Source organism: Culex pipiens, chromosome 3, assembly GCF_016801865.2.
Source record: "Culex pipiens pallens isolate TS chromosome 3, TS_CPP_V2, whole genome shotgun sequence".
NCBI lineage: Eukaryota > Metazoa > Arthropoda > Insecta > Diptera > Culicidae > Culex > Culex pipiens.
Genome location: NC_068939.1, coordinates 49,888,470 through 49,905,784, shown reverse-complemented (window position 1 = coordinate 49,905,784; position 17,315 = coordinate 49,888,470). Strand labels below are relative to the sequence as shown.

At 37.3% G+C, this 17,315-nt stretch overlaps 1 protein-coding gene across 1 annotated transcript in view; it reads right to left on the bottom strand.

Annotated features, from left to right (window-relative positions):
• The window catches only part of LOC120413242 (mediator of RNA polymerase II transcription subunit 24), a 96,604-nt gene that overhangs the window by 17,477 nt on the left and 61,812 nt on the right, over positions 1–17,315 (bottom strand). The gene's annotated exons all lie outside the window — the stretch shown is intronic.

Sequence of the window (17,315 nt, the reverse complement as noted above, 5' to 3'; positions counted from 1 at the left end):
TGATGATCACGACGTTGAGCTGTTTTTGCTGTGATGAGAACGACACGTCGATTGGTCCGACGTTGGACCCTCTCGTCGTCGTCTTTTTTCGTTTGTCTGCTCCTCATCGTTGATGAGAAACATTCCTTACAATGTGGGGTTTTTTCGTTCGCTTGTGAACTTTAATTTAATCGACGCCATTTTGCTGTGGTTTTGGGGTTGAAGTAAACTAAAATTATCACTTATTTTTAACAAGGGACAATTTTAAAAAATATACATAAAAGAACATCATTCAAGAACATCTCGATAACTATTTCACACTCAGACAAAAAAAAAACAAAATTGTTAGTTTATAAATTTTTAAACAAAAATTTTCGCTAAAAAATATTTCACATCTTTAAAAAAGTAAAATCTAGTCGTATGACACTTTTTGACGTATCGAGAAAACTCTTTTAATGTTACATATTAAAGTCACGATTATCAATCAAAAATGTAAACAGAAGAAGGGCATGCAAATGTCACAATACGCATCTGGCTGGGAAAAAAGTACCGGAGTGACATTGAAAACGCAAATAATTTGGAATATGGAATCATACTGAGCATGGTAAACAAGTATTCAAAGTATCTGTAGAAGTAGTTTTCGACATGTTTTGAAAAGATTTTAGAGTTTTAACGCTGAAAATTTGTAATTTTTAAACTCTCAAAACGTCATGATTGTAAATAAAAATTGTAAATAAAAATTACTTTGCTTTCTGGATTCATTAGACAGATTTCTGCTATGAACAGATAGAAACGATTTAAATAAAATGGGTAATTCTCCGCCAACTCACACAGCAGTTGCCCCGACCCCTCTTCGATTTGCGTGAAACTTTGTCCTAAGGGGTAACTTTTGTCCCTGATCACGAATCCGTTTTTTAATATCTCGTGACGGAGGGGCGGTACGAACCCTTCCATTTTTGAACATGCGAAAAAAGAGGTGTTTTTTAATAATTTGCAGCCTGAAACGGTGATGAGATAGAAATTTGGTGTCAAAGGGACTTTTATGTAAAATTAGACGCCCGATTTGATGGCGTACTCAGAATTCCGAAAAAACGTAATTTTCATCGAAAAAAATACTAAAAAAGTTTTAAAAATTCTCCCATTTTCCGTTACTCGACTGTAAATATTTTTGGAACATGTCATTTTATGGGAAATTTAATGTTCTTTTCGAATCTACATTGACCCAGAAGGGTCATTTTTTCATTTAGAACAAAATTTTTCATTTTCAAATTTCGTGTTTTTTCTAACTTTGCAGGGTTATTTTTTAGAGTGTAACAATGTTCTACAAAGTTGTAGAGCAGACAATTAAAAAAAATTTAAATATAGACATAAGGGGTTTGCTTATAAACATCACGAGTTATCGCGATTTTACGAAAAAAAAGTTTTGAAAAAGTTGGTCGTCTTCGATCATGGCCGTTCATGGTCACCCGCGACAGACACGGACGACGAAACAAAGAGAAACGCAAAAAGGAAAATTGTTAAATTTCCAAATATGATTATTATATTTTAGGAGACCAAAAAGGCCTCTTTTGTGCTAAAGTTTATAATGGTGCAGAATCCGATTTTTTTCGAAAATCCGAGATTTATTTGTAAATAGATTTTTAGAAAATAATAAAACTAATTTAGATGCAATATAAAATTGGCAATCGGAAATGACTGTACTTTTTTTATGAAAGTGCATTCTCGAATTAAAGGAATTTCAAGATTAAAATTTTCCGAATTGCACACTTTTGCAATTTATAAATGTCATTTTATGTAACTTCTGAAAAACATTTTTTTAATGCTGAGAAAATTTTCTAGAATTTTCCTCATTAGACTTTGTTGATCGCACTTTTTCGCACTTTAAAATTTTGTGGATAAGGATAAAGTAAATCATTGAATTCAGTTGAGACAACAGATTTCATTCGTTAAATTATGTCCAAAATGCACGTAGAACAACATAGCACAACCAAAGAAAAAAAACAATTTTTCAAAAGTATTTAAATTGCAACCACAAATACCACATAAGTTGATCTCAAAAACAACATCTTATTGAGCTATGTTATGATTACAAAAGAGTACCTCAAATAACAACAAGTTCAACTTTATATTTGTAAACTATCTCAGTTTACACAACTCTCTCTTACTCTTCCCAGCAGTCATGAATGAATCGAGCTAAATATTTAATAAAACATTAAACTTGGAATGTCATAAACTTGAGTTCGTCCTTGAACCAGAATCAGCTGTGATGGTCCGGGAGATTACGTGGATAACAATAACACGCAACTGCCAACAATCCCTTAAACAGTACCCCGAGCTCGTGCCCCCGGTAGCCTGTTTACAAACAACTAAACCACGGCTGTTTACAATCGGAAAATCATACAAACTAAAGCTATACGGCTACGGCTAGAGCTCATGTTTGTACTAAACAAAGCCCTCCGTTGTTTGTTGGTTAGTGGTGATGTTGATCCGATCTGGAATACTTTGTAAAAGGTCGTAAGTGCGCTATTTGCTCACAAAATTTGATTGTGATTGACTCAAACAAATTAAGACAACATTGGAAAGCCGCCAAATTTCAATGTCACTAGTTTTTTTTAATTATTTAAATAACAAAAAAACACTTAAAAACGTCGTCGAACAAACAGCATGTCCGAAAGCAGTTTCGCAGATTTGTGTACAAAATCATTCCCCTCGGCATAAACAGCTGGTATTTTGTTATAAATTATAAAACTGTTTATCAAATAGCTCGGGTAAGCCCTCTCCGGACTCGGAAGAGTTCTGCCCGCTGACCGGTCTTTCGTCGGTTCGCACAACACAACTCACTCGGATTTTCATAAACATTTACATTTAGTATATTCGGTGTTTGTTAAATATTATTATCTGAAAATGGGTGTGTACCGACGACCCAGATATCCGGATTGGTCCGGCCGTTCCGGCCCGGTTTGTCTGGACAATCTGGATGAACCGAGTTTTGGGGTTGGTTTGCTTGTTTTGATACATCTGGGGCGCGCGAAGCTGTGTATAATGAGTCTATGTTTATAATTGAGATAAACTATGGCAAATCCGTCGTCATATCGCCGTACAAATCCATGATCTGAGAGGGGCTCGGGAGGTGAAGGGATGATGATTCTTCAGGTGGATTTATTGTTAATGAAACATTGCGTGTTTACAAAACAGTTCTGCTGGGATTTTCATTCAGAACTGTTCAATGAACTTTTCATCATGTAGGGTTGACCCCTTTATTTGGTTATTGAATCAAAATTTTGTCAATCCTCTAGACTGACTTCGAGTCACCTAAATCACCTCAACCCAGAACAACAAAAAAAAACCCTGGCGTCATCAGTTCCAACTCCACTTGACTTTCGCCTCGGTAGGCAAAACTAATTTGACGCATGGCCGAGGGTCAAAACCCACGAAACCGAACCAAAAAACTGTTGGCGTCGGCACTTTGTGGGTGGCGCTGCGTCTACCGATATCAGCCTATTTGAGTTAGACCGTGGTTTGAATTTCAAAGCCACTTAGTGGCACCACAAACACACACACGTCCTTGTTATTTTCATGTTGGTGTCGTCGTCTGCCACGACCCGGTGTCACATATTTCACACAAAAGCTTCTTTCTGGAAAAGACACTGACGTTGTCTCTTTGAGGACGTCAAGTGGGTGGTCGATTTTGTTGAGACTATAGTTTAAAATAATTTTACTTTGATAGAAAATTAATTTAACGGTGCACATCAACCAGAGCTTTTGCACCCATATTTTTGTTACAGACATTTTAGTATCTTCAAAACTACGGGTACTATCGACATATTTTTTAATTCATCCCCTAAAGTACTGTCCACAAGGTAATTTATAACAAAGTATGACTACTTTTACAATCCCGTTGTTGCAGGATTGGGTCCGTAAGTTTGACAATTTTGGAATAAGAAGAAAACAACTTCCTTCGTTGCTGTGCACCCTTAAACAAAATTTCTTATTCGATAAAGGGAAATGTTTATGAGCAGTTCTCTAGGATTTCGGTCATTCGTTTTTTTTTTGTATTTTTTAATCCGGCTGAAACTTTTTTGGTGCCTTCGGTATGCCCAAAGAAGCCATTTTGCATCATTAGTTTGTCCATATAATTTTCCATACAAATTTGGCAGCTGTCCATATAAAAATGATATATGAAAATTCAAAAATCTGTATCTTTTGAAGGAATTTTTTGATCGATTTGGTGTCTTCGGCAAAGTTGTAGGTATGGATACGAACTACACTGGAAAAAAATGATACACGGTAAAAAAAAATTGGTGATTTTTTTATTTAACTTTTTATCACTAAAACTTGATTTGCAAAAAAACACTATTTTTATTTTTTTTTATTTTTTGATATGTTTTAGAGGACATAAAATGACAACTTTTCAGAAATTTCCAGGTTGTGCAAAAAATCATTGAGCGAGTTATGAATTTTTGAATCAATACTGATTTTTTCAAAAAATAGAAAAATTGGTCGAAAAAATTTTTCAACTTCATTTTTCGATGTAAAATCGAATTTGCAATCAAAAAGTACTTTAGTGAAATTTTGATAAAGTGCACCGTTTTCATGTTAAATCCATTTTTAGGTGACTTTTTTGAAAATAGTCGAAGTTTTTCATTTTTAAAAATTAGTGCACATGTTTGCCCACTTTTGAAAAAAATATTTTTGAAAAGCTGAGAAAATTCTCTATATTTTGCTTCTTCAGACTTTGTTGATACGACTTTTAGTTGCTTAGATATTGCAATGCAAAGGTTTGAAAACAGGAAAATTGATGTTTTCTAAGTCTAACCCAAACAGCCCACCATTTTTCAATGTCGATATCTCAGCAACTAATTGTCCGATTTTCAATGTTAATATATGAAACATTTGTAAAATTTTCCGATCTTTTCGAAAACAATATTTTCAAAATTTTCAAATCAAGACTAACATTTAAAAGGGCGTAATATTGAATGTTTGGCCCTTTTAAAATGTTAGTCTTGATTTGAAAATTTTGAAAACATTGTTTTCGAAAAGATCGGAAAAGTTCACACATGTTTCATATTTTAACATTGAAAATCGGACCATTAGTTGCTGAGATATCGAAATTGAAAAATGGTGGGTTGTTTTGGTTAGACTTAGAAAACATCAATTTTCCTGTTTTTAAACCTTTGCATTGCAATATCTCAGCAAATAAAGGTCAAATCAACAAAGTCCGAAGAAGCAAAATATAGAGAATTTTTTCAGCATTTCAAAAATATTTTTTTCAAAAGTGGGCAAACATGTGCACTGTTTTTAAAACATGAAAAACTGCGACTATTTTCAAAAAAGTCACCTAAAAATGGATTTAACATGAAAACGGTGCACTTTATCAAAATTTCACTAAAGTACTTTTTGATTGCAAATTCAATTTTACATCAAAAAACGAAGTTGAATTTTTTTTGCGACCAATTTTTCGATTTTTTGAAAAAATCAGTATTGATTCAAAAATTCATAACTCGCTCAATGATTTTTTGCACAACCTGGAAATTTCTGAAAAGTTGGCATTTTATGTCCTCTAAAACTTATCAAAAAATAAAAAAAAATAAAAATAGTGTTTTTTTTGCAAATCAAGTTTTAGTGATAAAAAGTTAAATTTAAAAAATCACCAAATTTTTTTTACCGTGTATCATTTTTTTCCAGTGTAGTCCGTATCCATACCTACAACTTTGCCGAAGACACCAAATCGATCAAAAATTTCCTTCAAAAGATACAGATTTTTGAATTTTCATACATCATTTTTGTATGGACAGCTGCCAAATTTGTATGGAAAATTATATGGACAAACTAATGATGCAAAATGGCTTCTTTGGGCATACCGAAGGCACCAAAAAAGTTTCAGCCGGATTAAAAAATACAAAAAATAAAATTGAAGAAAAAAGACCGATTTCGTAGAGAATTGCTCTTATTCAAAAATCTTCAAGAAATAACAAAAAAAAATCTCCATCTCTTTAGTTTTTAACTGCAATGTTCACCAAAAATTTACATTACTTCAATTTCTTTCTTGTCTCAACTCAACCGCAAAATTCATACCGTGAAAATTGATTCCCAGCAAATTGCCGTATATAGTGTAAATATTTATGAAAAGTTTTTACGTGCCCTTCAGTCCTAGCGCGGATCTCGTGTGGTGTGCGAACCCTTTCTCCGAATATGTTGGTGGTTTCAAATCCGACCGACACGCAAGTTCCCAGCAAGAGATCTGTCTCTGTCTGGCAGTTTGAACCGCCATGGCTGTCGAGAATTGATCAGTCTCATTTCATTTTTTTTTTTTGTTTTGTTTAGGATTAAATATTATAAGTGAAAAGTTTTATTATTTTTTTAAATAAATGCGTTCCTCACTGAAAAAAAATCATTTGATTTCCCGAAAAATTAACCCGTCCTAAGAATAATATTATTATAATTATTACTCAATTCTTATTTAAGTCCCTATAGTATTTCAGCTTAATACAGTTTATTTCAGAAGATTTATAATTTAGTGATTATTTTTAAAGTGGAAATGTTTCTAAAAGCACAAGCACACCCTTTCACTTTTCCGAAGATTATAAAAAAAAACTTTAGGTTTTCCATTATACATGAAAATTTAAAATCAAAAAATTGTTGTGAAATATTAACTCTTTCAATTCAAAAATTAGTTTAAAAAATCTGTCATTCAAAATTTAAGTAAACCACACATTTTTTTGAAATGGAATTGGGGTCCAAAAATTAAGCTTAAATTTGTGATATTATTGTTCACAACGATTAAGCTTATTTTCTGAGTATGAGTTCTGAGTATGGAATGGATGTTTAAATCAATTTTGAAAAACAAACTTCGCGGCCCTTCTTGACAGAAAAGGTCATACTTGACAGCTTGGTCCAAAGAGACATTAGTTGACCCATCGAAAGTTTTTTTTTTTTTTTGCATGAAAATATAAAAAAAAGTGTTCAGAAATGGTTCTTAATCGTGTTTTTTACCGATGTACATAAAATTTTACGTAGGGCTTTAGGATCCTATTTATATTTTATAATTTTCATTTTAAATTCTAAAAAATGCATTGTTCAACGAATCAAATTTTCAATTTTATAAATAAAACAAAAAAGGGGCAGAAAACAAAAAATAAAATAAAAAGTATTGTAAAACGGGGTTACTTTGATAGGTTTGCGATTTTCTGCAAAATGAAGAGATCAATTAAAATACGTACAGAATGGTTTAGATTCATACTAACCGTGGTAGAGAAGTGTTCAAAGTACCTCAAGAAGAAATTTTCATAAAATTTTGAAGAGTTGAAAAAGCTAGTTAACTATAGTTTAGAAAATGGTGATGAAAGTCATTATTTTAAACTTCTCAAAGTGTCATGATTTTCTCAATGAACATGATTTTGAATCGAAAAATGGAATGGAATTTTCGGGTTCTTTGGACAATTTTCCACTAGGAGAAGGTTAAATAAGTTTGTAAATGATAAATAATATGTGTTTTTTTAAACACAATTAAAAAAAATCTCCAAACTTATAGGCAATGTGAAATTTCCGTTCTCAGAATCCTCTTTGCGAAAAACACAACGTAGTAGGGCTGGCCGCTTAAATTTTTGCAATACATTTTTCAGGTGTTCTCGGACGTACTGCAATTATTAATAATGACAAGAAAAGTGCTTGGGGCGTTATCTAATCACAAGACTTTCCAGCATGCTTTCATCGGACTGGCTGCGTTTGTGTTAGATTAGATTAGATTAGATTAGAAATTTATAGGCAATGTGCAATATGTGAAACCTTGTGATTCGTGCTTCAAGTTGAATATAAAATGCAATATAAATCGATAATTTTATAAACAAAACAAGTTTTAACAAATTTCAGGCAAAATTCCGACTTTTTAACATTTTAACATTTTCGTTAAAAGGCTTATAAACTTAGTTAACTAAATATAAACATTGTTTTTTTTTTCTTAAAAATTCTATCAGCTATTTTAATGATAGTACATTTAACGTACAAATAAAGTTTGAACATCTTAAATATGATTTTAACAAGAAAAACTACAACTATCAAAGTCACCCCGGAATTTATACTAAGTATTATTAACGTAACTATTTTTCTAAACACTATTATTTTTTTCCAAAATAGTGCATGGACTTTGTGTGGCCTACCCCAGTACATGTTTTAAAAATAATAATCTTGAGAAAAACCTTACCTGTTGGAAAAATTACAAAAACAAATTGAAATCCTATCAAAGTCACTCCGGTTTACGGCAGTATAGTTGTTATCAAGCCACGGTTTCAACGTTTGGGTGCTTTTTTTTTAAATGCATTTACACCAATCCAGTTTCAAAGTTTCAAAATATTGACGAAATTTATATTTTTAACGAAAAAAAAAAACAAAGTATTTTAAATGAGTCCAGCCATGCTAATACTGATTGTTACGACCGCTGAGATGGGCGCACTGCCAGACGGTGGAAGGCCAACGGTGTAATCGACCGATTCCATCTCAAATGTCAATGCGCGCGCAAAGCAGAGAGAAAAACAAAACAAAGAAAATTTCCCCATTTTGGAGGTGTTGTAACCGAAAGTAGTTCGCGGTAAATTATCGTTTAATCTGTGCAAAGTTAGTGCTTTTAGGGTCGAATCAACGTTTTACAAAAAGCGTATCCCAAAAGCAACCTGTAAGTAGAGTGAAAACGACAATTAGTGTCAATTAAGTTAAAACTAATAATAAAATACTTACCAGCTGCGCACGACGACTAAAGAACAGCACCGTTCAACGTACCGTCACTTGGTGCCACCTCGGACGGTGACTATATTTGTGAGTTTACCTGAAAAAGAGGAATAATATTAATAATAACCTAAATATAAACAATAAACAGGAACAGGCGAAGGAGAAGAACAGAAGGAAGGTCAAGGAAGGAGGTTTATTGTGAGGAGGAAGACTAATTGAGTGAGTAGGAGAAATGGGATGAAATTTGTAAATAATACTAACCTTAAAATATATTTGCAGTTTTAAAGCTGCTGCTGGAATCAGCTGCTACATAAAAATTAGTTTGACTTATAGTTCTTCCGAACAAACTTTAAAATCAATTACTGGTTCGGAAATCTTCGACATGATGAGCAGCTCCAACCTGGACCAGACTTCAACCTTATGCGGTGCGTGCGGATTTCTACTCACCGAAGCGGAGGAAATTATCACCTGCAGCTACTGCGAACAGACATACCACTCCCGCTGCGTGGACAACACGGCGGCGGACACGGAGTGGTACTGCCCGGAAGGTTGTCGGAACAATCCCGACGATTCAGCCGAACAAGCTCGCGAACAACCAAATGCGGCGATCGAAATGGATTGTCCTGCGGTTGGGCAAGCGGAAGAATTCGACGCGGAACGTTGGATCCGGGAAAAGCAGAAGGAGATCGAGATGGAGCTGGCGGAAAGGCAAGCGCAGATCGATCGCGAGCTGCGGGAGAAGGAAGAAAAGATGGCCGAAGCAATCCGGAAGGTAATGCGGCGGCAAGAAGCCAACTTGGAGCTCGAGCGGAAGAAAAAGGCGAACCACGAGAGGCGAATGGCAGAATTGCAGAGTTCGTTCAAAAGGAGGTCGTCCATCATCGACGAGCAGCTGGAGCTGACCAAGAAGATCCTGCAACGTCCTCAAATCGTCGACTTGACGAATGAGGAGAAGGCAGGAGACGAGAAGATCGAACGCGAAGAAAGCTCGTCAGAGATGAGTGAAGACAGCGACGGAAGTTTGAAAAGTAGCGCAAAGAACACCGACGAGAGCGGTGCGAAGCTGAAAAAGGGATTCGTTAGCAGAAGTCCAAACGGGCTGGGGCAGCAGTGTTCTGGACTTGAAAAGCCACGACTGGCCGCGGGCGGGGGGCTCACAAGACAGCCTCCTTGCTACCCGAACGACCCAGAAATGTGGCCAAAGTCTTTTGGGACGCGAGAAGGATCCTCGAAAGCCTATGGAGTGACGGACGAACGGAACCTTGCGGGGCTTCGAGACTGGCTCAAAGGTGCGGCACGAAATACTGGACGGTCACTGGTGGATTGTCCGGAACTGCTGCCACTAAGCCACCCGAAGAGTGCGCGCGGACTTGAGCATCCGGAAGCGGACAAGCGTGTGAAGATCATATCGATCGAAAGCGCAGGGGAACAACTGTGCGAGCACATGGAGGCGACGGATCTCACGCTGTTGAATCCGTTCGCGAAGAAAGACCCAGGTAGCGTACCTCCGGACGGGGGCGAACGGCACTGGGCAACAAAGATGACGGAAGCAACGAACTTTCCGTCTCAAATCAAACCGGTCAAAATGGCTGGAGAAAGCAGAAGAAGGCAGCAAGAGAAACTGTTACTCTACTGCCAGAAGGAGGACAGCACGAGTCCGGACAGGGCTAACGAGAAGCAACAAGTAACGTGCCACGATCACCAGTTGCGGTTCTGTGCGGAGATCGGGAAGCTGTCCGGCGACGAACCTACGAAGATCGTCGCAAGCTGGATTTGCGGCGAGATCCAGAAGCTGGAGAAACGTGGCCAGATGGTTCTTCCAGTCGTAAGCACAGTCCGCACCAGCACGCTTACGGGTTTTCAAATGGTTTCGTATCAGCGGTACGAAAGAAACACCGTCGCGCTGATTGGTGGCGCGAAGGTTGTTCGACTGGATCTCGGAGACGTACGGGGGAAACTCGCCAGACAGCGGACGGCTGAGGCGAGTCACGTGTGGCCACGATTCACGCGGATCAAAGAGGTCTCTGCGGCGCAGTATAGCAGCGTTGTGAAAGCTGACGCTGGTCAGCTGCAAGAACTAATCGGAATGCTGATATGGATGCTGTCGGCGGTAACAACTACTGGGAACCACCACCAAGGGGCGCCAAAAGCTCCTGACAAACCGAAGAAGCAGAGCCCAATGCAAGAATCGGTTGCAAATGTGCAGCAAGATCCGACGGAAACCGACGCGGCAAGCGGATCAGCGCACGGAAGAGGACCGGATGAGGCGCTTCAAGAGGTCGACCGAGACTACAATAGAATAAAGGCGGCAAGCTCGACCTACATGAAGCCGGTTCAGCAACGAAATTTTCTGTCAGCCGAGCTTGATTTGAAGGTGCAAGCAGAGGACGACGATTTCCTGAAGCTGCAGTGGCGGAATCGACGTGAGCGGACTGACGAAGCAAAGAGCCACGTTCCAAAGAACGGTGGTTGCGACGAGAGTGGAGACAAGCTGCACCAAAGCCACAGCACACCACTACGCCACCCCGGCGTCGGTCTCTTGGCGATGAAGAGCTGCAATGTCCATGATGGTGTTGACGATGACGAAGGCGGCCAAAAACTGCACGGGAACGCAACAAATCTACCCGGCTCGGTGGCCTTCTCGACGGTGAATGCGCGCCAGCTGGACAGCGCTGCAAGAGAGTGTGTAAGAACCGGAGAGAATGCAGGTTCGGCGTTTGCGGTGAACCGGATCGTCCAGGGGAACCTGCTAGGACTGGACGGCGCGCAGAGGCTGACGGCCGGAAACAGCAGGACGACGAACCCGAGTGTCGTCAAAAGCGATCGCTTCGCGGTGGACAACAACGAGCAATCGCAGCAGCCGGAAACGGCTGACCGGTTGAAGCAGGAGAGCAGAACAGCGGTGCTAGGAGTTTTTGGTAAATCCTACGAACCGGATGGTCCGAAGGATGTTACGGGCTGGGGTGTTACGACCGCTGAGATGGGCGCACTGCCAGACGGTGGAAGGCCAACGGTGTAATCGACCGATTCCATCTCAAATGTCAATGCGCGCGCAAAGCAGAGAGAAAAACAAAACAAAGAAAATTTCCCCATTTTGGAGGTGTTGTAACCGAAAGTAGTTCGCGGTAAATTATCGTTTAATCTGTGCAAAGTTAGTGCTTTTAGGGTCGAATCAACGTTTTACAAAAAGCGTATCCCAAAAGCAACCTGTAAGTAGAGTGAAAACGACAATTAGTGTCAATTAAGTTAAAACTAATAATAAAATACTTACCAGCTGCGCACGACGACTAAAGAACAGCACCGTTCAACGTACCGTCACTTGGTGCCACCTCGGACGGTGACTATATTTGTGAGTTTACCTGAAAAAGAGGAATAATATTAATAATAACCTAAATATAAACAATAAACAGGAACAGGCGAAGGAGAAGGACAGAAGGAAGGTCAAGGAAGGAGGTTTATTGTGAGGAGGAAGACTAATTGAGTGAGTAGGAGAAATGGGATGAAATTTGTAAATAATACTAACCTTAAAATATATTTGCAGTTTTAAAGCTGCTGCTGGAATCAGCTGCTACATAAAAATTAGTTTGACTTATAGTTCTTCCGAACACTGATCATAAACGCAGGAAAATGCATTTCAAATTGTTTTCAGTTGATTAGACTTGTATTTCCATTAAAATTTTGGCGTTTTCGAAAAAAATATTTCAAAGATTAGTAAAAGTTATAAAATTAAATAGCTCACTAATTTTATTAAGCGTTACACAAATTTTATGTTTTTTCCCTCCTTTAAAGTAAGTAAATTCAACAACACCAAGTTAAAGTGTAATACAATTTTACAATTAATTTTGAGTTTGACAAAATGCTTCAGCCAAGAATAACGTTGAAATATCACTTGTTAAATTTATATTAATACCTAACCATCGCTGAAAATTTTGACTTCTTAAAAGAAAGGACAATGCATACATTTTTATGGTATTTAAAAATACTGATTTTTAATAAGTAAAAGTTCTAAAAATAAAAAGTATTCAAATATTGGTACTTTCAAATAAGAAAATGCCATTTACGTTAGAAGGATTCAAACCAACATTCTGCAACGTAAACACACATCGCTGGTTTTGTGTTAATGATCTTGAAAGAGGATGTGTGGCGATCGAGCGCGATTTCCATGCTCGATCCACATTCCCAAAGATTTGAAATTGATCCGTCGTCGTCCTGCATCGCTTGGGGGGTTATAAACTAGCCAATAAATGATAGTTTGTTTACTTGGAAATGATTGCGTTTCTCGCGAACGCTGCAGCGGCGAGGATTTTTTTTGTTGTTTTATTGTGGTGAGAAATTGGCAGAAAACATTTGACGGGTGTGCCACAAAATGTTGGGAAACTGACGCTGGCACATCAATTTTATTTTTATTGTTTAAATTTTTATTTTCAGTTGAAGCTCTTTCCTTGGTTTGAAATGTTTAGTTCAAGGATCATTGACATCAAAAAGAAATGGAAAAAAACTCAATCTTTCCAATTAAACTGTCATTAGTCTAAAAATCAAATAAAAAAACCAAACGTGTTTCCCAACCACGTGACTGCCTACTGCGTTCTGAATTCTCGATCTCGAAAAACCTCCAATTCGATGAAAGTGAAAATAAATCATCGCCGACGCTTTGATGTTCCATTTGGGGTTTCGATTCAGGGCGGCAAGTGTGATGTAATGATTGAGCGATGTCATGAGTTGATTTCGGCATTTTTTTTGTTTGATTTTCAATCACAGTTTGGTGTTGGGATGAAACGTGGCCCACAGCTGGTGCCAAGGAACGGTATGATTTAACCTTGATCAGTCGATCAAGAGTGAACGGTCTTTGGAAAAAATTGCGATGAAGTAGGTTAGGTTAGAAAAATCGATTTCATAAGAATTTGAGAAACCATTTATTTTCCAAAATGAACCCCTAAATCAAATAATGCAAGCCGCGGAAATTGGTAATTTGGACCTTACCCACTCCAGAGCCCTACGTATTTGGAGGAACAACATGTTTGTTGTTACTACTTCCTTCCCAAAAGTTACAAAAATACACCAAATCTTAAGCAAAACAAGCGTGGCTTGCAGTTGGGAACCCTTCCACAGATTTGTGTGGTCCCACATATGTTTCCCTGCAGCACGCAATGTTTTTCAAAAGTGGTATCATGACAATAAATAAACAGCGTATTACAATACGACCAAAAGGTTCCAAGTAAATAAACTTTGCTGCTGTTCGATTGATTCATGAGAAACTCAAAAACTGAATCATTTAGTGAAAAGTTACTCGCCCCAAAACGACTTATGCAAAAGTTGTGCCATAATCAAAAAGAGTTTTTTTTTCTTCTCATAAGAAGAACCTTCTGAAGTTATGCCGACCGAGTCGGCAAAAGATTAGTGTTATAAAATTTCACACCCGAAATGCGCTCATCACAGTCAAGTGCTCACGACTTCAACTGGTTTACCATTATCGGGGCAATATTTCGGACAGCTTTGAAAGCTGATATCCAAGTTCGATCATTGCACATCACTTTGAAGCGCCTAAGCTAACAGCTCTTCATTTCTTCAATCTTCTCTGAAAAAATGTCTTGAAATGTGAGCACTTTATGACCTCAAAACTATTGCTAGTTTTGAGGGTCCAGGATGGTTTTTTTTCTAATTGGCAATTTTTAGTCTATCTAAAGCTACGTTTTATATTTTTTTAAGTTTATGTTAACCCTCTTACTTTTAAAAATGTCTCAAAATGAAAAATGCAATTTCCCACGACAACAGCATGATTCAAAAATAAAAGTTTTCCTAACGTTCTCAAATTTTTCTGCAGGTTCCTTGTCCGAAATAATTAGACCCGTTTCGACAATTTTCGCAAAAAAAAAACGCATTTTTCCAAAAATAAAAGCATAACTCAGCGCCATTTCAACCAAATATAGCTCTCTTGGACTCATGAAAGATAATTGCATAGGTTTTTAGAGGAAAATCGTATGGAGTTTAAAAACTCTACCCTTATATTTGAAAAGGTCCTATGAAAACAAGGGCACCAAGAAGGTTGAAGCTGCCGGAAATTAATGAATTAACAACAACCTATGAAAACTTGAAATGCGGTATACTTATTAGCCCGGGTCAAAATAATTAAAGTTGCTCAAATAAAAAAATATATGAGATTGCGCGAAAGAGTACTCAAAATGGAGGCTCAGGCCAAAATTTCAGCCCATTTGGTTGAAAACTGGCTTGCCTTGAGCAGGAACAAGTTTAAATGGGAATTAACCCGTAAAACTGGAGCATTTAGGTAAATTGCTCTGTACAAGTCAGCCGATAACAAATGACGACTTTTGCATACCATGGGGTCCTAGGGGATGGTCTGCGGAACAATTCCTCTGAAGGGTGCTAGACGATCCGAGGCCCCTAGGCTTGCCTTGAACCGGATTCATTCCGGCGTCGCAGAAAATCTCATGGTCCCAGCTAAATGTATAGGAAAAATCAAAGCACACTAAGAAGTCTGCCTCGATCAGAGGACGCCACATGGCAATCAGCCACCACGTGACAGGAGGGTATCATCAATTTTTGCTTTTAAAGTGGTTTTGTTATTGCTAGGACACTTTATTCAACCAGATATATGATCAAAAACACCTAAATAACGCTAAATGTAATTTTGAAGCCGAATTTGAAGTTATTTTCCGGCCACGTGGTGGCTGATAGCCATGTGGCGTCCTCTGATCGAGGCAGACTTCTTAGTGTGCTTTGATTTTTCCTATACATTTAGCTGGGACCATGAGATTTTCTGCGACGCCGGAATGAATCCGGTTCAAGGCAAGCCTAGGGGCCTCGGATCGTCTAGCACCCTTCAGAGGAATTGTTCCGCAGACCATCCCCTAGGACCCCATGGTATGCAAAAGTCGTCATTTGTTATCGGCTGACTTGTACAGAGCAATTTACCTAAATGCTCCAGTTTTACGGGTTAATTCCCATTTAAACTTGTTCCTGCTCAAGGCAATCCAGTTTTCAACCAAATGGGCTGAAATTTTGGCCTGAGCCTCTATTTTGTGTACTCTTTCGCGCAATCTAATATAATTTTTGATTTGAGCAACTTTAATTTTTTTGACCCGGGCTAATACTTATTCAAGCCATTTCCTATTTTTTCTTAATGTATGTCTTTCATCAAATATACAGTATGTAAAAAAAGTATTTACACCCCTTGGGCACTATTCACATTTTGTGATGAAACTTGTAAATAATTTATAGTTTAACAGAAACCTAGTACTACGTTTTGTTCAGAAACTCATGCCGAACATTTTGCTATAAAAAGCTCATGAAAAGATGATTTCCATAAAAAGTTATATAACAAATACTACTACAAAAATCAAAAAAGGTGCAAAAAAAGTTTGTACACCTTTAGAAAAATCAACATAAATAAAGTTATTTGTTGACAAATCACCATAAATCCAGTCTCCCAACTCCAAATAGGCATCCTTTACTGATTAAAAAAATAATTTGGATTGAATATAAAGTTAACTAACTACTTAGTATAAAAGTTTATATTGCAAACTTTTAATTAAACTAAATGTCAATATATTACCATAGAATTGCTAAATAAACATTCTGGAGTGGGTATAACACCGTTTTGGGGGTCTTTCGATCGAAAGAACCCGCAACCCGGAATTACGTCGTCGGAAAATCCGCCGGCATCCGAACCGGTCCACAATTCACAAGTCAACCTATGTGGCATCAAAAAGGGCATAAAATTTCCGATCTTTTGATACCCATACATCTAGGTTTTCTATAAAACCCACGTTTTTAAATACCTAAGCAAAAACGTTGTGAGCAACCTGCCAAAAATGTATGGAATTTCGTAATTTTTGTTCTCGTGTATCAAACTTACTTTTTGCCCAGGTATTTAAAAACGTGGGTTTTATAGAAAACCTAGTTGTATAGATCGAAAATTTTACGCCCTTTCCGATGCCACATAGGTTGACTTGTGAATTGTGGACCGGTTCGGATGCCGGCGGATTTTCCGACGACGTAATTCCGGGTTGGTACGAAATTCCAACGAAAAATCTATTCTAGCGATACAAAGACCCCCAAAACGGTGTTATACCCACTCCAAAATGTTTTTTAGCAATTCTTTGGTAATATATTGACATTTAGTTGAATTCCAGAGTTTTTTTTGAAAAGGACCAATAAACTATTGTCTTTCATATGCTTATAGGACCTAATCAAAAAAAACTCTAGAATTAAAAGTTATCAAAATTTAGTTTAGATAAGTTTTATATAGAATTTCCAGAGTTATATAAACTTTTATACTAAGTAGTTAGTTAACTTTATATTCAATCCAAATTATTTTTTTAATCAGTCAAGGATGCCTATTTGGAGTTGGGAGACTGGATTTATGGTGATTTGTCAACAAATAACTTTATTTGTGTTAATTTTTTGAAAGGTGTACAAACTTTTTTTGCACCTTTTTTGATTTTTGTAATAGTATTTGTTATATAACTTTTTATGGAAATCATCTTTTCATGAGCTTTTTATAGCAAAATGTTTGGCATGAGTTTCTGAACAAAACGTAGTACTAGGTTTCTGTCAAACTTTACATTGTTTACATGTTTTATCACAATATGTGCATG